This window comes from Lissotriton helveticus, chromosome 4_1 (genome assembly GCF_964261635.1).
Source record: "Lissotriton helveticus chromosome 4_1, aLisHel1.1, whole genome shotgun sequence".
Taxonomy (NCBI): domain Eukaryota; kingdom Metazoa; phylum Chordata; class Amphibia; order Caudata; family Salamandridae; genus Lissotriton; species Lissotriton helveticus.
In genome coordinates, this window is record NC_136063.1 from 77,001,603 (window position 1) to 77,025,879 (window position 24,277).

The 24,277-nt window shown below is 50.8% G+C and overlaps 1 protein-coding gene across 1 annotated transcript in view; it reads right to left on the reverse strand.

The window, feature by feature from the left end:
- Window positions 1–3,288, reverse strand: part of LOC144828351 (uncharacterized) — a 56,291-nt gene extending 53,003 nt beyond the window's left edge. The window contains exon 1 of the mRNA XM_078686468.1: window positions 3,144–3,288. The gene's annotated coding sequence lies outside the window, so the exon portion shown is untranslated. The remainder of the gene's footprint in view (window positions 1–3,143) is intronic.
- Between the last annotated feature and the right edge of the window lie 20,989 nt (window positions 3,289–24,277).

The window sequence follows — 24,277 nt, forward strand, 5'->3', positions numbered from 1 at the left end:
TGTGTGAGTGGCGTTGCGTGTGTGAGTGGCGTTGCGTGTGTGAGTGGCGTTGCATGTGTGAGTGGCGTTGCATGTGTGAGTGGCGTTGCATGTGTGAGTGGCGTTGCATGTGTGAGTGGCGTTGCATGTGTGAGTGGCGTTGCATGTGTGAGTGGCGTTGCATGTGTGAGTGGCGTTGCGTGTGTGAGTGGCGTTGCGTGTGTGTGTGGCGTTGCGTGTGTGTGTGGCGTTGCGTGTGTGTGTGGCGTTGCGTGTGTGAGTGGCGTTGCGTGTGTGAGTGGCGTTGCGTGGCTGAGTGGCGTTGCGTGGCTGAGTGGCGTTGCGTGGCTGAGTGGCGTTGCGTGGCTGAGTGGCGTTGCGTGGCTGAGTGGCGTTGCGTGGTTGAGTGGCGTTGCGTGTGTGAGTGGCGTTGCGTGGTTGAGTGGCGTTGCATGTGTGAGTGGCGTTGCATGTGTGAGTGGCGTTGCATGTGTGAGTGGCGTTGCATGTGTGAGTGGCGTTGCATGTGTGTGTGGCGTTGCATGTGTGTGTGGCGTTGCGTGTGTGTGTGGCGTTGCGTGTGTGGCGTTGCGTGTGTGGCGTTGCGTGTGTGAGTGGCGTTGCGTGTGTGAGTGGTGTTGCGTGGGTGAGTGGCGTTGCGTGGGTGAGTGGCGTTGCGTGGGTGAGTGGCGTTGCGTGGGTGAGTGGCGTTGCATGGGTGAGTGGCGTTGCGTGGGTGAGTGAATGGTTAGCTGTTGCTTATGCGACGTATAGCACTTAATACTAAAGTAGGCAGACCTTCTTAGCCTTTGTGAGAATAATAGCAAAATAAAAATAAAAACCAGATCAAGTCAAGGACGCAAACGGCACCATGCTATTGTTTATTTACTCAGATGATATGCATAAAAATGTAACTTGTGAGCACGTTTCTCTAACTCTCCAATAATCCCATTACAACACTTTGTACAAATGAGATTGGGACTCATCCTTCCGAAGTCGAGAAAAATGTGCAACGCTGTGTTGAAGTTAATTTTTTTAATTAACAAAATGCAAATAATGTGGAGAGATTTCAAGTGATTCAGGAATGGGGGCCCTTGTAAAGAGAAAGTACGGCCGGCCTGGGCAGTGATAGGGGAGGAGGGAGGAGAAATGCGAGTCACGGCAGCAGCAGCCTTTGATGTGCCTGCCGGCCGGCCGTGAATAATTAGGGGGTGAGAAATGCGCTCGGAGGGCTGCCTTTGATGTGGTAATGCGAGGCAGGCAGGCAGGCGGCTGGTGGCATTGTGCACGCGCTTTTTAGGGCTTGCGCAAGCGCAATGACCTAAAAAGCACATGCACTTGAAGGAATCGCCAGTGGAATCGCCAGTGGATAAACACTGGATAAGCCCCTATAGAGCTTCGCCAGCTATGCGCTGAAGCGCATCAGCAGGCGAGCCCTAAAGAACATTTGCTTGTTAAAGAGCCTTGGCGTGTTTTCATCCTTTCTTACAGCCCCTACAGCTCCACTCTGCATATTGGTGGAAGAGTTACCCCCCACCCCGACATTTTTTCTTACCCCCCCCCCCCGCCAAAATTTGACTCTAGTTGCGCCTCTGGAGGAGCCCCCATGTGCTGTGCTTTCTCAGATGACTCCACTCCACGTGCTGCGCCTGCTTAGAGGAGTCCGCCGTGTGCAGTGCCTGCTCAGAGGAGCTCCTCGCGTGCAGTGCCTGCTCAGAGGAGCTCCTCGCGTTCAGTGCCTGCTCAGAGGAGCTCCTCGCATGCAGTGCTTACTCAGAGGAGCTCCTCGCGTGCTGTGGCTACTCAGAGGAGCTCCTCGCGTGCAGTGCCTGCTAAGAGGAGCTCATCACGTGCAGTGCCTGCTCAGAGGAGCTCCTCACGTGCAGTGCCTGCTAAGAGGAGCTCCTCACGTGCAGTGCCTGCTAAGAGGAGCTCCTCACGTGCAGTGCCTGCTCAGAGGAGCTCCTCACGTGCAGTGCCTGCTCAGAGGAGCTCCTCGCGTGCAGTGCCTGCTCAGAGGAGCTCCTCCCGTGCAGTGCCTGCTAAGAGGAGCTCATCACGTGCAGTGCCTGCTCAGAGGAGCTCCTCTCGTTCATTGCCTGCTCGGAGGAGATCCTCACGTGCAGTGCCTGCTCAGAGGAGATCCTCACGTGCAGTGCCTGCTCAGAGGAGCTCCTCGCGTGCAGTGCCTGCTAAGAGGAGCTCCTCGCGTTCAGTGCCTGCTCAGAGGAGCTCATCGCGTGCAGTGCCTACTCAGATGAGCTCCTCGCGTGCAGTGCCTGCTAAGAGGAGCTCATCACGTGCAGTGCCTGCTCAGAGGAGCTCCTCATGTGCAGTGCCTGCTAAGAGGAGCTCATCACGTGCAGTGCCTGCTCAGAGGAGCTCCTCACGTGCAGTGCCTGCTCAGAGGAGCTCATCACGTGCAGTGCCTGCTAAGAGGAGCTCCTCGTGTGCAGTGCCTGCTAAGAGGAGCTCATCACGTGCAGTGCCTGCTCAGAGGAGCTCCTCACGTGCAGTGCCTGCTAAGAGGAGCTCATCACGTGCAGTGCCTGCTCAGAGGAGCTCCTCACGTGCAGTGCCTGCTCAGAGGAGCTCATCACGTGCAGTGCCTGCTAAGAGGAGCTCCTCACGTGCAGTGCCTGCTCAGATGAGCTCCTCACGTGCAGTGCCTGCTCAGAGGAGCTCCTCACGTGCAGTGCCTGCTCAGAGGTGCTCCTCACGTGCAGTGCCTGCTCAGAGGAGCTCCTCACGTGCAGTGCCTGCTCAGAGGAGTCTCCGTGTGCTGTGCCTGCTAAGAAGAGCCCGCCCTTGCTGTGCCTGCTCAGAGGAGCCTTCCCCCACCCCTAACCCCCCCCCTCCCCCCTCCCCCCGCTCAGAGTGCCCGGTTATCCTTGTGCTCATGACAGTGCCCACTTTCCTCCTTCCCCCCACCCCCCCCTGGAGTCAGTCGCACTGAGCCCCAAACTCCCCCCGAGGCCGCTGCAGCTTCCGCCCAGGAAAATGGGCCCAGATCCGCTACAGCGGGAAACCGGCACCAGCTGAGCAGAGCCACAGGCCCCTCGGGCACCGGCCGTCCAATCCGACCCTAACCACAAACTAGCGCTTAGAGGCCGCCGGCTCGTTATAAAGCGCTGCACAGAAGCTGAAGTCCTTCACTCACTCACCTGTGTTCTGCGGTGAAAGGCGCCCTCTGCTGGATGGTCAGTTTCCCCCTCTCCAGGGGGTGCCCTCTGTGCCCCTGTAGGTGCAGGTCGAGCAGCAGCTTCTCGGCGCTAGAGTGAGAGCGCCTGGACACTCAGGGTGGAGGCTGGAGTGGAGGAGGGAGTGCGCACTTCCTGCTCACTCAGGAGGCTCCAGGGAGGGACAAAGCATGAAACAGAGAGGAGGAGGGGCTCTGGGGTCAGCCATGAGGGTCCCGGGCACTGAAACGACCAATCAGAGAGCGGGGGGAGTGGTGGGGGCTGGTAGTTTGTGCCCCCCTCCCCTCAAGGAAGAGGGGGGCTGCATAAATTAGTGTCAGTTCTCCCTTTCTTACCATAGTTCACACTGTACACAACTGCAAAAAATAACGATTCTGAAATATGGCCACTCGGGGGGTGTGAGACAGCTCTCCTGCAGTCTCTGGCAGGATCCTGTCAGAGGTTGTGAGACAGCTCTCCTGCAGTCTCTGGCAGGATGCTGTCAGTGGTTGTGAGACAGCTCTCCTGCAGTCTCTGGCAGGATGCTGTCAGTGGTTGTGAGACAGCTCTCCTGCAGTCTCTGACAGGATGCTGTGAGGGGTTGTGAGACAGCTCTCCTGCAGTCTCTGGCAGGATGCTGTCAGGGGCTTTGAGACAGCTCTCCTGCAGTCTCTGGCAGGATGCTGTCAGGGGCTTTGAGACAGCTCTCCTGCAGTCTCTGGCAGGATGCTGTCAGGGGCTTTGAGACAGCACTCCTGCAGTCTCTGGCAGGATGCTGTCAGGGGGTGTGAGACAGCTCTCCTGCAGTCTCTGGCAGGATGCTGTCAGGGGTTTGAGACAGCTCTCCTGCAGTCTCTGGCAGGATGCTGTCAGGGGCTTTGAGACAGCTCTCCTGCAGTCTCTGGCAGGATGCTGTCAGGGGTTGTGAGACAGCTCTCCTGCTGTCTCTGGCAGGATGCTGTCAGGGGTTGTGAGACAGCTCTCCTGCAGTCTCTGGTAGGATGCTGTCAGGGGCTTTGACACAGCTCTCCTGCAGTCTCTGGCAGGATGCTGTCAGGGGCTTTGAGACAGCTCTCCTGCAGTCTCTGGCAGGATGCTGTCAGGGGTTGTGAGACAGCTCTCCTGCAGTCTCTGGCAGGATGCTGTCAGGGGGTGTGAGACAGCTCTCCTGCAGTCTCTGGCAGGATGCTGTCAGGGGTTTGAGACAGCTCTCCTGCAGTCTCTGGCAGGATGCTGTCAGGGGGTGTGAGACAGCTCTCCTGCAGTCTCTGGCAGGATGCTGTCAGGGGCTTTGAGACAGCTCTCCTGCAGTCTCTGGCAGGATGCTGTCAGGGGTTGTGAGACAGCTCTCCCGCAGTCTCTGGCAGGATGCTGTCAGGGGTTTTGAGACAGCTCTCCTGCAGTCTCTGGCAGGATGCTGTCAGGGGCTTTGAGACAGCTCTCCTGCTGTCTCTGGCAGGATGCTGTGAGGGGCTGTGAGACAGCTCTCCTGCTGTCTCTGGCAGGATGCTGTGAGGGGCTGTGAGACAGCTCTCCTGCAGTCTCTGGCAGGATGCTGTCAGGGGTTTTGAGACAGCTCTCCTGCTGTCTCTGGCAGGATGCTGTGAGGGGCTGTGAGACAGCTCTCCTGCAGTCTCTGGCAGGATGCTGTCAGGGGTTTTGAGACAGCTCTCCTGCAGTCTCTGGCAGGATGCTGTCAGGGGCTTTGAGACAGCTCCCTTGCAGTCTCTACTAGTTATGGTGAGTTGTGACTCACCTAATCATGCACTGTTCACTTAGTGCTCCGCAATTAAATAATTTCAAATCTGTCACCACTTTACACTTGGTTTACATATTTGTTTTTGCATTTATTAAACACTTTTCAATTATATTTTTCAACCTTTTTGGCATTTGTTATTAACATTCTTCATAACAATTTCCATATATATATACAAATGAATCAATGTTGCATCGAAATTATGAATATAACATGCTTCTTTTCATTTTTTTCAAGCGTTTGTCGGTTGGCCCAATGCATTTCGGCACGCGAGTGGTGCCTTCATCAGGGGGAACTCTAAAAGAAATGAAAAAGTACTCTGTATAAGTGACTGGTGTTTTGTTGATCATGGGGGTATTCTTATATTAAATCAATGGCGTACCTGAGGTCAACTGTGGTTCACTGTTGGTGTTCAGATGTGATCGCCTGAGGGACTAGTGTGTTCTATAAACAGAAAGATACTTGATTGGTAGCTATTTATTTACTCAAGAATTGTAAATCGAAATACCTATTTTAGTAAGGGAACATACCTGCTTGTCGTATTCTTTATAGCTGCAATGACAAGCATGTGTCAAAATCAGATTACCGGTAATATGAGAAAATTCAAGGCAGCAGTGTTGTGAAAGTTAGACTCCCTACCTTATCTTCGAGGTGACTCTTCGTCTAAGGGTTTAAAAAAAGGGACGCTATTTTATTAACGCGTATCAAAATAAACTTTACTAGTACAAGAAGGTCTATCTGTCATAAACTGTACCTTTCTTCTCAAATATCTCAGTCGTCACGAAAAAAACGCTGCCCTTTGAAAACTCGTCCGAATAGGTTCCAAAAGTAAACTCCATTAAATTTTGGCGTGTTCCGCGGTATTACCTAGTTGTCGAAATAGAAAACGGACTTCCTAAGAAGAACGCTAAGAGTGGAAGTGACTGTAGGCGCCATATTGAAATGGGGATTCTATTAGTGAGATCGCTCGTATTGGTGCAGTGTAAATGTTACGCTTAAAATTAAATCTGATAATCTTAGGAAAGTGAGTAATCTCTGTAAAGGCGGATAGTTCATCTGAGTAACAGTCTGCAGAGATGTCTTAACGCGATTGTTTATATGAAGATGAATTAAGGGTGGAGCATGATGGCATCTATGTTTACGTTATTCTTGTTATGCACCTATCCTGTCGTGATGTTTTAGTGTGTATATGACGTGTCCCTAGATGACATAAAACTGAATATACATGTAATTCATTTAACTTCAATGTAATGAATCCACGGGATGACATTCTCTATATACAATGATAAACTGACATTTACATACTTGCTGTGCTCACAATTATGCGCAAGTTGCAGTGTTGCGACTGTAATGACCAATCAATATAAACATTTATGGATCTAAGAACATGATAATAGATCATAGTGCTATCACATTATTCAACCTGCAGATACCAAATAATGCAGAGCATACTTGAACATATGCTGTCTATGGTCAGCAAACATAACGTGATTGCTACTCAATTGTAGTGTACACTTGTACATTAATTCTGATGAATTACGCAATGTGTTAGTATGCAATTTCGAGCAACGGTAAATCAATGGTGTTCATATCACATGATATCAGCCTACAAATAACATGCTAGATCGTATTTGTCATTAAGGCCTACTGGTACCAAGGTCCCTAAAAACTTAATTGTGAGAAGTTGGCCTGATGTGCAGTGCTCACTATTCTAGTGATCACTATATATCAGTCCAAACAACCCTTATTGATGATTGGTTGTAAGTCAACCTTATAGACCAGCTATCCTAGTAGCATGGATACGAGCAGTCTAAGGCTAAGACTCTAGAGGGCGTGTTAAGCCAGCTGTTTTACCATCACATTACCCCTTGAACACCCAGTGAAAGGACACCACACAAGTGTTATGAAAATAGACAGTGTATTTATTAGAATCACAACAACCCTGTACTCTTTATGAGGACAGGGTGCTAGGCACACAACAAAACTCTTACGAAAATACTTAAGTTAGCACAGTATATACAAATGCCCGAGGGGCACGAAAAACCATATACTCTAAAACTGGAATGCGAAATTACTAGCAGGTAAGTACAGTACTAATAGGCTTTGGAATCGCTAGGACTTGACTAGGGAATCGTTAGATTACTTCTCGGAGACCTAGGGGACTCGGGTGCAGAGTGTGCACTCTCACGCGGGATGCGGGACAAAGTCTATGGAAGCTAGTAAAGGTAAAGTTAGTGTTCACGGGCGAACCCGACCTGGTAGGGAGAAAACGACAGTGGATCCTGACCCTTGGATAGTGAGGCTATGCTGGGACACCGAAGTGCCGAAGTTACCTAGCCCAGGGGCTGCAGCTGCATAGGTCTCCAAAGACGTCGGGAATCCTCGTTGCCGGACCAGGAGCCTGGAAGAAAGATGCTGGCAGGCGACCAGTGAAGATTGTTCGAGTTGATCCAAGCCTGGATCTGGAAGTAGGATGACACCTGAAAGCAGAGGGGACCAAGTTCGTGACTACTAGCCAGTAGTCAGTGGGCACCAGGAGGGCACCGGATGGTAGTCACCTCGACTAGGTGAGTGGGCGACGCTGGCTCTGCAGATCTCACGGACCAGGAGGCGTTGTCGGTGACCAGGATGGAGAGGCGAGCTGTCCCACGATGGATGAAGCTGTCGGCGTCGAAGTTACCCAGGATTGGGCAACAAGCCTTGGCTAATTCAAGCCCACGCGGTGGACTCAAAATGGCGTCTTGTGTGGACCAGGAGGGTCCGGGGTGCTCCTCTTCTGGAAGGGAGCAAGGGCCAGTCTGGAGCAACCAGACCAGCAGCAGTGATGTCGTCGGGCGTCGTTCAGAAGGCCACAAGCCAGCGGGCTAGTAGCCAAACAACGCGGTGAGCAGCAAAAAGCAGAAGGGCCCCACACCGATCGTGGAGATGCTGGGGGGCTACTCTTCGGTGCTGGAGCTGCTCAGGGTCGGGGCTTCTCGGACCCCAAAGCACTCACCAGGAAATTACTCGGCGGGCTTGCTGTGCAGAAGTCGTGCAGTCTTGAAGATGGCCGGTCCCTCGAGGTCTCGTCGCACCCACGGTTCTCAGCTTGGCTGTAGAGGTGGGTAGAGGTCAGAGGTGCCAGGGAAGCCGGTTCTCGTCGAGCTGGGAAGTCGGATTCCGGAGGAAGGACGTGCAGCAGACCGCAGTGTTCTTGATGGTGCCTGCGGGTGCAGGGTGACTACTCCTTAGCCACAAGGGAGAAATCTTAGGAAGAAGTCTTGAGTTCCTTTCGTAGAAAGTAGTTTCAGGATTCAAAGATGATCTGATTTGGAAGGGGGCCAGTCCCTACCTTTATCTGGGAAAAGGGGGCTGGCACGCGACTAAGTCCTGCCCTATGGGTGGGACCAGGAGGGGGGTGGTTACACCCACTTCCTTGGCGGGCTTTTCCCCAGCACAGGGTCTGGAGTGTCCCTGGAACTGGTTCAAGCCAGCCTATGCACAGTGAGCACCGGGGTGCCACGTGCAGTCACCTTCCTCTGAAGCCCTGCCTACCTACAATACACAAAATCCTGTCTGGGACGGTGCTGGCACCGCCCCTGGCAGGAAACCCTTTGTCCTTATCTCCTGCTCTGGGAGGACTCCCAGCAGCAGGAGGGCAGACTTGTGTCTCGGTGGCAGCATCCATTTTGTGGAGCTGAGGCTCTGTTTGACTTTAACCGGGGTTAGGGGTTACATACATGTCGTGTCCCTCTAGAAGGGTGGAATGCTAACCCCGTCGCCAGAATTAGCGAGGGGTTAGTATTCCAATTCGTATGACACCTTACTCGACATGTTTTGATAAAGCGATACCAGAGTTGGCATATAACCGCGAGGATTATAATGCACTTAAGAGTATATGGTATGCGATATCATGGAAACGGCTAAGGGATGGATCCCGAAAGCCGCAGACAGGCTCAGCTCATGCCAGAGCACCATCTCACACGATTCCAAGCACTCTGCCTTCGGGATTGTTAAGGCCTGCTATAGGAGTGACTGATAGGAGATCTGTGTGTCCATTTTAGGGTTAGATATAGGTATACTATATCTAAAGCAAAGGGTGAGTACACCACCTTGCCCCAGCTGTCGTGCAGCCAGTTGTGTCAGTTTAGTTAGTCAGCCCAGGGGTGGCATAATACATGCTTCAGCCCCTGGGAGACTTCTGGGTGCACCTCAGCCCTGGGTACAGGGACTTGGAGAGGGCCCAGTGCCAATTCAGTACCTGAGTACAATTTGGATAGAGAGAACAGCTAGGCTGTGGGTCTGATTAGCAGGCCCACAGCCAGGGAAAGTCGTAAACCAGTGCAGCAAAAAGCAAAAATCTGGGTGATCATAGGATTGCAGACCCTACTCTCCTACATTAATCCAGAATAGTTCCCTTTGCAACAATCTCTGGTGGTTGTCCATGCCTTGTTTAGCTTGTACTTGTTCTATAATGAGAAACCTTAGTTGTGAGATGGTATGTCTTTGTTCTTTCCAGTGTAATACCAGTGGTGAAGTTAAATTCTCGTTGCGGATACGGCTCTTGTGTTCCGTTATGCGTATTCTTACTTTACGCTCCGTTTTGCCTATGTACATCTTGCCACATGGACATTTTATAGCATACACGACATTCTTTGTGTTACAGTCACTTGAGTGTTTCAGGTGTATAAGCTTGCCAGTGGTGGGGTGTGTGCATGTATTCCCTATAATCACGTTGTTGCAGTTAGTACAGTTTAGGCATCTGGTGGTGCCCTTGTGTGTAGTTGTTGCTGTAGGTTGTTGTTTCCCTTTAAGTCTCTCCCTCAGATTCGGTCCTCGTGTGTATGCATGTAGAGGAGGATCTTTGAAAATGCCATGAAAATCTGGTTCTAGAGATAAAAGTTCCCATCTCTTATTTACAATCTTTTTGATCCTTGTCGAGAGGGTTGTGTATTTTGTCACAAATACCATCCTGTTCTGTGTTGGTTTTTTATTCTGTGTTAGTAAGTCCAGTCTTTTCATTTGTTGGACCCTATTTAGTTGTGCTGTTAGTACATCAGCTGGATATCCTCTGGCTTTGTACTTCTGGACTTGATTGTCAAGTGTGGTCTGGTATGTTTGTTGATTGGAACATATTCGTTTGATCCGAATGAACTGGGATACTGGTAGGTTCCTAATTAAGTTTTTGGGGTGAAAGCTTGTATATTCCAGTGCGCTGTTCCGGTCTGTAGGTTTAGTGTATAGTGCTGTCTCAAATCCATCAGCTGTTTTGGTGATTCTAACGTCTAGATAGTCGATGGTGTCTTTACTTATTTTATGTGTGAATTGGATTCTGGCATCGATGTGATTTAATCCACTGATTAATTGTTCAAGAGTTTCCTGGGTGTCATTCCAAATTAAAAAGATGTCATCGATATATCGACTGTACATCTTCACATGGGTCCATTCTCTCAGTGACATCAAGTTGTGTGCTTCAAACTGGGCCATAAAGGTATTCGCGTACGCAGGAGCCCCTGCAAATCCCATGGCTGTTCCACTCAATTGTGCATAAAACTCATCTTTCCATATGAAGTGGCTATTATGTAGACAAAATTTCAATAGCTGCAGCAAAAAGATCTTTTTGGTGGTGGGTAGCTCCTCCATTTTTAGCAGTGCCCATTCTGTAGCTTCCAGTCCTGCTTGGTGAGGTATGGAGGTGTAAAGTGCCACCACGTCTATGGTGCACATGATCCAATGTTCTTGGTACCCTTCTTCTATCCACTTTAGTTTATTCAGGAAATCTGTTGTATCCCGTATGTATGATCCCCACTGTTGTACAAATTGCTGTAGGTAATGGTCAATATATTTGCCGAGGGGATGCTGTCAGGGGTTGTGAGACAGCTCTCCTGCAGTCTCTGGCAGGATGCTGTCAGGGGCTTTGAGACAGCTCTCCTGCAGTCTCTGGCAGGATGCTGTCAGAGGCTTTGAGACAGCTCTCCTGCTGTCTCTGGCAGGATGCTGTGAGGGGCTGTGAGACAGCTCTCCTGCAGTCTCTGGCAGGATGCTGTCAGGGGCTTTGAGACAGCTCTCCTGCAGTCTCTGGCAGGATGCTGTCAGAGGCTTTGAGACAGCTCTCCTGCAGTCTCTGGCAGGATGCTGTCAGGGGTTGTGAGACAGCTCTCCTGCAGTCTCTGGCAGGATGCTGCCAGGGGCTTTGAGACAGCTCTCCTGCAGTCTCTGGCAGGATGCTGTCAGGGGCTTTGAGACAGCTCTCCTGCAGTCTCTGGCAGGATGCTGTCAGGGGTTGTGAGACAGCTCTCCTGCAGTCTCTGGCAGGATGCTGTCAGGGGTTGTGAGACAGCTCTCCTGCAGTCTCTGGCAGGATGGAACAGCTGGGCTTCAGTAACAATGGTTTTTGCAAAACCCGAATATCCTGTTGAGAAATCGAGAGCTCGGGCCCCGCAGGGGGGAAGTTGTGTCCTCGGTGCATGATTTTGAAAAAAGCAATTTGGCGTCCAGCCTGACTCCAGCAGAGCCCGGAAGGGGTGGATTCCACCGCCTTCCTGCACAGTCCGCCATGCTCTCCAGGGGTGTCTGTAGTGCCGGGCAAGGGACGAGCTCTGATGTTTCGTGAGTACCCCCAAAGTTACTCCACTCTACCCCCTCCCCAGATCCTCCCTGCGCCCCCCTCTAACTCTCTCCTCGGACCCCCCCCCCCCCCCCCTTTTGCTGCTCTGGACTCATTTCCGCGGTGGCGCTGGTGTTGCGAGCGCTGCATGAACTTTACCGGAAGCCTCTGGTTCGCTCTTCAGAAATGTGAATATTATTCATAAACGGTATTACTGTTGATGTTTCTATTGAATGCTGTCGCTGGTAATTCTCTTCCTATGAGGCATGGACCAGATGACGTGCGTTATCTGTTTACTTCTCACATTATCATCACATTGTTTCATTTCAAGTGCTTAGAGTAAACGTAGCGCTGCGGGGGGTGACTGTCAATGTCTCACTAAAGGCCGCGTGTGAAGGGGGTACAGGCAGCTGAGCTCAGCTCTGAACCCCAAAACCAACTACTGGCCTGTTTCATATTCGAGGGGCACCTTTGGGAATGTGACGTCACTCATGACGTGTCCTGTTATTAGCACCTAGAAGAAAGCCGCACTTGTGAACTGCTCACAAGGGCACCTGGAGTGCACAGCTGTTTAACAACACCCCGGATGCAGGGTTATTTTTATTTTATATTTGGCTTCACTGCAACTATGCCCTTTTAATTTTGCCTTTGTTTAATTTGATGAATCACATGTTTTTTCTGCTTATGCGCCCTTTCTATGTTTAAATTTTTATACTGTTTTAAAAGAGTATGTGACTGCGGGGTGTGTGCTCTTCAAACAGGATGGTAATGACAAATAAAATACAAAATCCATCTGAAATTAGTGCGGGCTGGACAGGCCTTTCATCCCACTGGGCATTTCCCCGCAGTCCTGTTCATTTACGGTATCTGGGGTCAGATGGACGCATTTTACTGCAGATACCTGTGTCGCTGCACTCACATGCATCAGTCACGCATTAAAGCGCCGCGGAGACCGTGAGGCGCTCGAGGCGCCTGGCTGCATTTCACCAAAGTGCCCAGGGCGGTGATTGACTTGTAGCGCTGAGCTGCTCTCTGGTGCACCTTGCAGCGCTAGGCTGCTGCAGAGCCTCTCTTTCAAACTCTGCCACCCTTGACCCTGCCTGGCTGGGAGGACAGTGGGTCAGTGATCTTTCATTTCAGGGTTTGACGCATTTAAGTATCTTTTTAGAGCTTCTTATTGCTCAAAAGGGCGTCACTTCTGATATTAGTCGGTTTCCATTCACTTCATAGCTTGGTTTTACTTGGGAGAAAGTGTCTCTCCAAGTGTCACTCATTTGATTGTTGAACGTCACTCATAAGTGCCCAGAAATCATGGAAGCGTCACACATGTGCACTCTAAAGCTTGGCGGCTCTGTGTGACCCTCTCGGTTTGAGTCGTGAATATGACGTGGCTTCTGTGTGGCTGACCCTGTTTGATGCACGTGCATCTGTTGGACTGTCTCGTGAGAAGTGTTGGCATCACTGCCTTTGGGCAAACTGAAGTCAGCTTCCAGAAATGATACCCAATTAGGTTCTGGGATGAGGATCATTGTATTGTTTGCATGGAGCGGGTCCCCTGTCAATCATGCTGACTGGATGCCAAAAGTTCTTTGGGTTACGGTCTCAACTCGCGTGGAATAGTTTTACTCCAAAGTTGTTCCTGTCTTGCCTTTTTTTCATCCGAGAGGGTTTTTTATACACGGCCCTCTGGGTCCGATAGCTTCCCATCTCCCTGTTAATTTGTTGCCTCGCGCACCGCTGGGAAATCACGAGAACGTCACACAGGCAATGTGTGTACGTGCCAGCTATGAAACACAGTTTATTCAAAATGTGTATATTGAAATGATTTCTTTCTGCCTGCGCGGGTCTTCGGAGCTCTGATGCATCTGGAACCGCATCATTTGGATCCTCCCCGTCCTGACGTCACAGGAGCATCAGTTCGGGAGCCTCTTCATAAGTATAACTGTTTATTAGGTTGTCAAGACAACACACCATAGCAGGTGTGCTCAGCAAGGGAAGCGATAAGATATGACGAACTGTCAAATGCAACTAATGTAAACTGTCACAGCAGAACACCGGGCTGGTCAACATTCCAGCTGGTGACATCACTGTCGCGTGCAGGGGGGGGGGGGGGGGGAGACGCCCGGGGGAAAGGGAGCAGAGCAAAAGGGAGAAGGTGTGTGTGGGAACATAACACATCTCTTTCCATTAACCCCTTGCATGCTCGTGACGGAACCATTCCGTCACGAGCCACGGTGGTGCTGTGCTGGTGACGGAATGGTTCCGTCCAGGCCCGGCCGCCGCACCTGCGCGGTGCTGATTTCGCACCTGCGCGGCATGTTCTATTGAGCGGACGGGGCCATGACAGAACAATTCCGTCACAAGCACAGCGCCACCGCAGCTCGTGACGGAACCACCGCTGCCAAGGGGTTAAGGACCCCAAAGAATGAAACCATAATGGAAAAAATGCTGAAATATAAACAAGAAACCCAACACATCTCCCTCCCTCAAGTCCTTAAGAAAGGAATCTAATGTTGGTGGAAGCACAGTATACAAAACAGATTAACTAGTCGTAAACAAAGTCTTTGTATTTGCTAGGTTTTATCAAGCTGCGACCAACACTACTAGTGCTGGCCTCTTCTAACAAAGTGTCTTTATCTGCCATGTGCTCAGGTTCAGGTGAAGGACTATCTTCCAAAGCTGATGAGCCCCTTGTCTCACAGGTGATGAGGTCTCTCTTCTCGCACGTGAGTTCCATAGCATCTTGATCCCCCCCAGACGTGGTAACATTACTAACGCCAGGTGATCTTTCTGAGGCACCCATACTGGGAACTCGCTATTCATCCATAGACTCAATAAGTTCGTTGTCCTGAACATAACTAGTGCTATTGTTGCCTATTGACGTAATTATATCATCGCCTTCTCCTTTCAATTCATATGTTCCTTTACGCAAACCTCTATAAGTGTCCTGTTCGAGCACATCCTTCCCTTCGTCCCTTGGCTTAGGTTCTCTAGTGTTTTTTCGGATAACGTCCGACTTTGGTGCTTTAAACCTGTTCTGTCCCATGACGAAGTGTCCACACTTACTCACTTTCACTATATCTCTTTCTTTGATTTGGATTTCTGTGCAGTTTTGTTTACAGTCAAGCTTCCCTTTGTACAGAGTTTGTGTCTTTTGGATTCTTTTCTTGTCTTTTTCTGCCAACAGTACATTTTTTCCAGCTGTCTTGATCCATCCAATGTTTTCCATTGCATTTGGTGTCCTTCCTCTTAAGATTTCGAAAGGGCTTGCTAATGTTTTCTCTCCCATTGTTATCCTGTATTCCCAAATCTTTTTGTTAACTTCTTGCCATAGTTGTTAGCTAATTGAATAGTTTCTTTTATTACCTTAGTAAACCTTTCTACGGCCCTATTTCCAGCCGTGTGGTTAAAAGAAGCGGTTTTGTGGGTAATACCATTCCTGTCTATGAATTGCTTAAAAATGTCCAATGTGAACTGACTACCATTACCACTAACTATAGTCTTTGGTATACCTTCCCTTGTAAATATGCCATCCATGAATGTGACTAGGCCAGTAGCATCCCCCTTCGTACAAACCTTTATTTCAGGCCATTCTGAGAAGTGATCAATTAACCCCATCATGTGTACCCATTTCTCCTTCCAATGTATGGGTCCTATTGTATCGATCTCTACTCTCTCCCATAGCATGTTCGGGCATTTCATAAGTTGCCGTGGGGGTCTGAATTTCGTCTGTGTCTTGTCTGAATTCTCACATCGTATGCAGTTCTTTAAATCTCTTTCTATTTCAATGGCACATGGTTCTGAGCTGTTCGGGTTAAGTGTAATGCCTAGTTTACCTTGGTCCTTCCATCCAAGCACAGATGGGCCCTTGATAGCTACATACAACTTGCTGCTAGTTTTTCTCTCTTTGAATGTAAAAGTTAGTTCCCTGAAACCCATTAGTTCAATAAGTTCGCCTGTGAATGTTCTAAGTGTGATATCTGTTTTTTTCCTTCTGTATCCCCTGTTGTTCCCGTGACCTCCTCGTGAAGCCACACCCCCTCACCGCTCCGCTCCCGCCTCCCAGCTGCTCCGCCCTCCCTCCCCGCCTCAAAGGAGCCTGCTGCTGGACGCTCGGGGTGACTCCTGACCTGCTTGCAGGTCGAGACGCCCCGACCGCCACCCAGCTTCTCCTGCTAAAGCCCAGCGCTGCCTCCCAGCGCGAGTTCGCGTCCGGAGTGACCCTGCTGCTGCTTTTCTCCGCTTCCTAGCTGACGCCCTGATTGTGCTGTACGGTTTTATTTCTCTGTTTTTTGTCATTACCAGTGTTGTTTCCCGCTTTTCGCCTGCCCACACCCCCACCCCCCTTTTTCCTTCTGTATCCCCTTTTGTTCCCGCGACCTCCTCGTGAGGCCACGCCCCCTCCCCGCCCCACTCCCGCCTCCCAGCTGCTCCGTCCTCCCTCCCCGCCTCAAAGGTGCCTGCTGCTGGACGCTTAGGGTGACCCCTGACCTGCTTGCAGGTCGAGACGCCCCCGACCGCCACCCAGCTCCTCCTGCTGAAGCCCGTCGCTGCCTCCCAGTGCGAGTTTGTGCCCGCAGTGACCCTGCTGCTGCTTTCTCCACTTCCTGATTGTGCTGTACAGTTTTATTTCTCTGTTTTTTGAGTCATTGCCAGTGTTGTTCCCGGCTTTTCGCCTGCTGTACACCCCCCACCCCCTCCTTTTTTCCTTCTGTATCCACTGTTGTTCCTGCGACCTCCTCGTGAGGCCACGCCCCCTTGCGCCCCGCTCCCACCTTCCAGCCGCTCCGCCCTCCCTCCCCGCCTTAAATGTCGGCCCCTTCCCGGACGCGCAGCAGACGTGCGCAGCGGGCGTGCCGATTGCGCACCGAAGGCGCGCCAAAGACAAGCCTGTCTGCGCCCATCCGTGCCTGGACCACGCCCAGCGCCAGAACCCCTGGACCCCGCACACGCCACAACGCCAGACTCCGATACGACGCCAACATCCTCCACGCCCTCAACACCGGCCGAGACCACCGCTGCTACCAAGCCACCCCGAAACTCACCCGCGGACCCTTCTCCTGCCACACCTGCGACTTCACATGCGACAGAAACACCAAACCTCCAAGGACCGAACCCAACCACCTCTGAGGAATACTCCTCAACACCCACTCCGCACGCAAACACGCTGTTGAGCTCTGGGACTTGCTCGACACATCCGCCCCAGACGAGGCCTTCCTCACCGAGACCTGGTGGAATGACTCATCGACACCAGACATCGCCATAGCCATCCCTGAGGGCTACAAGATCTCCAGCAGAGACCGCACCAACGGAATCGGAGGAGGAATAGCCATCGTCCACAAGTCCACCCTCCAGGTCCACACCTACGCAGACGACTCCCTCAACACCGCCGAACACCTCCACTTCCGGATCCACACCGACCCCAACACCACCCTCAGAGGAACACTAGTCTACAGACCACCCGGACCCCGGGCCCTGTTCAGTGACTCCATCCCCGACCTCGCCAGCACCCACGCACTCGCTTGAATGGACTACATCCTCCTCTGGGACATGAACTTACACCTCGAGAACAACAACAATGCCAACTCCATCACCCTGATCGACAACCTCGCCAACCTTGGCCTCCGACAACTCATCACTGAACCCACCCATGCCGCCGGCCACACGCTCGACCCCGTCTTCTCCACAAGCACCCACGTCGCCTTCAACAACACCACCGCTGTATCCACTTCACATTCAAGAAATCAACCACGCACCACCGCACGCAACAGCTACCTCGCCGCTGCTGGGGCAAAGTCACCGAGGACCAGCTGACCTCCACCCTCGCCCTGAAGCCACCCACCGACCCCACCAACCCAAAGGCCGCCGCCCGTAAGCTCAGACAGTGGATCGAAGACTGTGCCAACACTCTCGCCCCGCTAAAGAAACCCTCCATCAACCACCCTAGCAAGAAAGCCGCCTGGTTCATCTAAGAGCTCCGGATCTCCAAACACACATGCCGGAAGCTGGAGAAGAAATTGCTCCACGACCGCACGCCAGACAGCCACGCTGCCTACAAGGACGCCACCCGCAGCCATCACCAACTTATCAGGACAACCAAGAGATCCGCTTTCAAAACCCGCCTGGATAACAACACACACGACTGCAAAGAGCTCTTCAGCATAGTGAAGGAACTCTCCAACCCCAGCGCCAACACCAACGACATCCCGCCCTTGCAAAGACTGTGCGACTCGCTGGCCACCTTCTTCCATCGCAAGATCGTCAACATCCACGACAGTTTCAACACCCAGTCCACCACGACTACGACATACCCCACCCCGAATGCAACATGCACCAACCAGCTGACCTCCTGGTCCCACGTCAACGAAGACGAGACTCGCAAGGTCATGAACTCCATCCGCTCGGGTTCACCATCAGACCCCTGCCCACACCACGTGTTCAACAAAGCAGACACCACCATCGCTCCCCATCAACGGAAGGTCACCAACATCTCCTTCGACACAGCGACATTCCCGGAAAGCTGGAAGCACGCCAAAATCAACGCCCTCCTCAAAAAGCCTAAGGCGGACCCCAAGGACCTCAAGAACTACCGGCCCATGTCCCTGCTCCCTTTTCTGGCGAAGGTAATCGCAAAAAATCGCCAACATACAGCTGAACAGCCACCTCGAGGACAACAACATCTTGGACCCATCTCAGTCTGGATTCAGACGGAACCACAGCACCGAGACAGCCCTCATCCCCGCCACAGACGACATCCGACGCCAACTTGACAGCGGCGAAACTCAGCCCTCATCCTCCTGGACCTGTCTGCCGCCTTCGACACGGTCTGCCACAGCACATTAAGATCACGCCTCCAAGAAGCCGGAATCCAGGAGAAGGCCCTGGACTGGACCACATCCTTCCTCTCCGGCAGAACCCAGAGAGTCCGCCTCCCACCCTACCAATCCGAAGCAACCAACCTCATCTGCGACGTACCCCAGGGCTCATCCCTCAGCCCGACCCTGTTCAACGTCTACATGGCCCCCCTTGCACAAGTGGCTCGCCAACATGACCGGAACATCATCTCCTACGCCGATGACACCCAGCTCACCCTCTCTGTCACCAAGGACCCGCACACCGCCAAAACCAAATCTCCACGAGGGAATGAAGGCCGTCGCCAAGTGGATGAGGAGCAGCCGCCTGAAGCTGAACTCGGACAAGACGGAATTTCTCATCCTCGGCCCCACTCCTTCGGCCTGGGACGACTCCTGGTGGCCGACCGCACTAGGAACAGCGCCGACACCCACAGACCACGCTCGCAACCTGGGATTCATCCTCAACTCCTCCCGCTCCATGTCTAAGCAGGTCAACACCATCTCCTCCTCCTGCTACAACACCCTCCGCATGCTTCGCAAGATCTACAAGTGGATCCCAACCGAAACCAGAAGAACGGTGACCCAAGCTCTCGTCAGCAGCAGGCTAGGACTACGGCAGTGCACCCTACGCAGGAATCCCGACCAAACACCTATGGCGACTGCAACGCATCCAGTATGTCTCGGCTCGCCTGATCCTCAACATCGCTCGACGCAGCTGCATCACCCCCCACTTAAAGGACCTGCACTGGCTCCCCGTCAACAAGAGGATCACCTTCAAGCTCATCACCCATGCACACATAGCACTCCACAACACCGGACCAGCCTACCTGAACAACAGACTCAACTTCTACACCCCCGCCCGCTTCGCTCCGCCAACCTCACTCTCGCCGCCGTCCCGCAAATCCAACATACAACGTCCGGCGGCAGATCCTTCTCCTTCCTCGCCGCCAAGACCTGGAACACCCTCCCCACCCACCTGTGGCAGGCCCAGGATCTGGTCACCTTCAGGAGGCTTCTCAAGACCTGGCTCTTCGAGCAGTAGCAGCAGCCCCCTACCATCAGCGCCTTGAGACTCTCAGTGGTAAGTAGTGTACTTTACGTATTCTATGATTGATTGATCAAGTTCTGCCTTCTTAACAATATCAATAACCTGTTGAAGGGGTTTCTCCCCTTGGCCCATAATGCGTCCTGTATATTAGGGTTGGCAGAACACATTACTATCTGATCCCTAATTAAATCATCATGCATGTTATCAAATTTGCACGTGAGTGCTAAATATTTTAAGGCTGACACAGTCTTCTATGCTTTCCTCCTTACCTTGTTTCCTTCTGTAAAATGTATATCTGTGTACAGCAACACAGACGGCTGGTTTATAATAGCCATCTAAGTCCTCTATGGCTTCATAGAACACATTTCTATCACCTCCTTCTCTCACTTTTTTTTGTAATGTTATTGTACACGTTTAAACCACCTGCACCCAAACAGTGTAAAAGTATTTTCTTTTTCTCCTCTGGTTTAAGTGGTTCATCTTCCTTATCAAACGTAGAAATGTAGTTACAAAAGTACACCTTCCATTCCTATCACCTCCTTCTCTCACTTTTTTTGTGATGTTATTGTACATGTTTAAACCACCCACACCCAAACAGTGTAAAAGTATTTTCTTTTTCTCCTCTGGTTTAAGTGGTTCATCTTCCTTATCAAACGTAGAAATGTAGTTACAAAAGTACACCTTCCATTCCTATCACCTCCTTCTCTCACTTTTTTTGTGATGTTATTGTACACGTTTAAACCACCTGCACCCAAACAGTGTAAAAGTATTTTCTTTTTCTCCTCTGGTTTAAGTGGTTCATCTTCCTTATCAAAAGTAGAAATGTAGTTACAAAAGTACACCTTCCATTCCTCCCATTTGACTAGAGGTACTCCTGCTCCCTTCAAAAATGCTGCAGGTGTTTGCAAATTGTATATATTCCCTGAAGCCATAGTCAAATAATACACTAAATGTGTTATGCACTCCTCGAATGTCCAGTATATAATATTAAATCGGAGTCACAGTACCTATTAATTCTTCCTTCTCCCTACTTATTTTTTATTTTTTATTTGCTGAACACTTAGTCAAACTCCTCACCTCTTAGCTTTAAAATGCTTCTATAATACTTCCTTGATGTTAATGCCTGCCAGAACTTCCTGCTAAGTAGCGTATGCTCGCTTCCTTTTAATTCTGTACACCGGTTTGCTTTCTGGTATTTTCAATACTAGTTTTAATTTCCTTAAAATGGCGGCACACACGCTTCCTGTGCGTGAGACACAAATAAAAACTAGACTGCCAACCTTATTCTTTCAACGCCGGCGTCTGACGTCACAAGTGCTCTTCGTGAATGTGCCACAATTCTGAGGAATTTTTTTCTTTTCCACAATTACTTTTGATCCCCTTCGGAATCGTTCACTGCCACCCTCAATTCTTCACTGCTGAATTCGCAGGCTCTACACAGCTCCAAAGATCACCGCGGCACTCTTCACCTTCCTCACAACGCGTCTTCAAACTCGCACAACCAACCTCTGTTGAGAACTCTCACTCCACATGATGTGCTCTTCATAAAATTAATCCGCGTTGTCAGTGAGTACTTAAAACAGGCAAGCACGCTTGTATTTTCTTCTTTTTTTGGTTAGCGATATCGCCCGATTTCGCTTTCTGCTTATACTTCTGCACAGCCTTCACTCAACTTTATAAGTTTCACTTTCATCTCCACCTTCAAACGATTCGCCTTTAAAGACTCCTTCCCTCGTTGAGATGTTTTCAGATGATTCTTACTTAAGCGATGGTCTGCAAAGTTCTTTGTTTTTCTTCAAAATTGTTTTCATATGTCATTCCTCTAAATTATTCTCGTGGTTTCTTCGGCGTGTTGTCCATATACCTTCGTCACCATTGTTGAAAAACATCAGTTCTGGAGCCTCTTCATAAGTATAACTGTTTATTAGGTTGTCAAGACAACACACCATAGCAGGTGTGCTCAGCAAGGGAAGCGATAAGAAAAGACAAATTGTCAAATGCAACTGTAATGTAAACGGTCACTGTAGAACACCGAGCTGGTCAACATTCCAGCTGGTGACATCACTGTCGCACGCGGGGGGGGGGGGGGAGGAAGACCCGCAGGGGAAAGGGAGCAGAGCAAAAGGGAGAAGGTGTGTGTGGGAACATAATAGCACTCTGAGTGCCTTAACTTTATAAATGTGAAATGTAGTCTTTAGAGCCTACTAACCCACCCTCACTATTAAAATATATTCACTGTAGAGACGAACAAGTCATGTGTGTGCTCCAATGTTCATATTTACATTAAGAATTATAGTTATCATTTAAATTCACACTTATGTATTTCAAAGCTACATTGCATTTACTTAAAGTGCAACACGCATGTAATCCTGAATTCATTATTAATGTTTTCATTTATTTGCAGTTGTATTTGAACATATAGCCACATGTTAAACATGCACATTTGTTGGACTTGGCCCTTTTTGGCAGGTTTGCCCATGAACTTTTTGCCTTAAACTCTGACATGGTGGTAGTGATTATAGGCCTCTGGGCTCTTTAGCACTGTGGCCCAGTGTAAAGTGCATGCGCGCTCTGAGTGCGTGTGGTGAGATTGGCTTCCCCTCCCATAGGAACGCATGGGGGATATGTGTGTCCATGGTAATTCCTTGTATGAGAGGAGTGCAGGGGCGAGTTTAGTATGTATGAACTCATGAGAATAAATGTTGCGCAATGGTGTGTGCAGATTTATGGTGACTGGTGGAGAAATGCCACTTTTAGAAGTTGGCATTTCTGTGTACTGTGTGTCTGCCTGCCTGATGTGAATTGCCTGTCTGGCTTGTGATGTACAGGAGGTGAGAGGTGAGGGTGGCTCCAGGAGACAGGGGGAGTCTGCCCAGTGGTGAATATAGAGATCTGCATGCAGATGGGAGGGAGGAGTTGCACCTGGGACCTGAATAGGGCTGTGCCTTCACTCCACAATGGTGACTCCGCCCCCTGCGGTGCGTCTAATCACAGAGCCCCCACCTGACAAAGGAGAGAGGAGCTGAGCACAACAAAGTGCTCCAAAGCTCCCTTAAACCAGTTCTGACTGGTATCCCCAAGCCCTGTGCTGTGACACAAAGGAAAAGGGCATATAAATATAGGGGCTGTGACGCCATGTGGGTTGTTGTTCACTTGACTTGAGGGGGGCTTGCTGCTGCGGGGGCTCAGGAGAGACCGCCATGGGGCTGCCTCCATGCTGGAGGGCCCTGTGTGCTGGCCCCTGGGCCCAGCTCTGCCCCTGAACCCCTTTCTTGGACTTTGCCTGTTCTGTTCCTGATCCTGACGGAGGGGGGCTTGCTGCTGCTAGGGGCCAGGAGGGAACGCCATGGGGGCTGCCTCCCTGCTGGAGGACCCTGTGTGCTGTCCCCTTGGCCCAGCTCTGCCCATGGAGCCTCTCCTGGACCTTTGTTTGCTACTGGAGCTGTGGCTTCTTGTGAGGGTTTTACTTTCATTCCCCCAGGAGCGTTTTGCTTAGAAGAGCGCTTTATTTTGAGGGGGAACGCTCAAGGTGTTTCCTTGCAGCATGGGGCTGCAAGCGCCTTCGGGGGAATCCCGACATAGGGAGCCCCCCCGCAATACTGATATCATAGAGGGAGCCTACCCCTCTTTGCCGTTTTTTATTATCACTAATGCGGGTGCCCACCCCGCATATTTGACCTTCAACTCGGGTGCCCACCCCGCTGCTGTCTTTATTTAAAGTCGGAGGGAGCCCACCCCTCATTGCCACATCTTCAAGAAACTCACCGCCGCGAGGAAGTCAGGCACCGTGGTGCCTGGTGACAGGCGGAACTTCCGGTTTTACGAGGGAAGTCCCGCATACGCCGCGCTGGTGAGAGGAGTCCAGCGAAGTGGTGACGTAGGGATCCCATGCTGGAGGGAGAGGCCCGCAGTAGCAGCCAAAGTGAAGAGGAGTTCCGGGTCCCAGGAGGGGACCCAGGTGAAGAAGCAGCCTGCCCGCCGTGGAGAGAAATGGTGACGCAGGGCTCCCATGCCTGAGGGAGAGCCCCACGGTGGCGGCAGAAGTAATGAAAAGTCCCGGGTATCAGGAGGGGGCCACGGGTGAAAAGAAATGGGCGGTTGGAGCAGGCGGGGCTCCCGTGAGCTAAAGGAGCCCTGCAAACAGCCACAAAGAGTATGATTTACGCACCCTGTTTTATACCTCTAAATGTGGTTCTTCTGATTATGAGGTTGGTTCACATATTATGGTTTATGCTAGTAAGATTTATTTCCTAAGGGGAGTTATACTTAGGGGGTTACGGTCTAATGTGTTTAGACTTATGAGAGGATTGCATAATGTGTTTATGCTGGTGAGGTTGGCGCAGAATGTAATTCGCGCCGAATGTGATACTGTGCATAATGTAATTTATGTTACAGGCTGATGCTAAGTACAGCGATTACCAGTGGTTACTGGTTGTACGTTTTTGATATGTTTTACTTTTACTAAGTTCACTTTGTGATGGTTCTGACAGTGGTCCATTGGGCCCTGTCAGGTGTAAATAATCCCTTGTAGATATGACCCAGTGCCAGGTGGCACCATGTATATTATGTGTTTACTATTCTAATATGCTATGAGAATACAAAGGCTATTTTTGATATAACCTTGTTTGGAGTTCCTTTTGTAGTTTGCCTGGGATGTTGTTGCTGTGTGCTTGCACAAATGCTTTACACATGGCCACCGGGATAAGCCTGACTGCTGCTGCTAAGCTACCAAGGGGGTGAGCAGGGGTTATCTTTGGCGTGTAACTCCCTTGCCCTGACTAAAGTGGTGGTCTCTGCCTGACTTTGGCGCAAGCCTTAGCCAACCAGAGATCCCATTTCTAACTACATTGAAATGCACAATTTAAGTCAGCATAA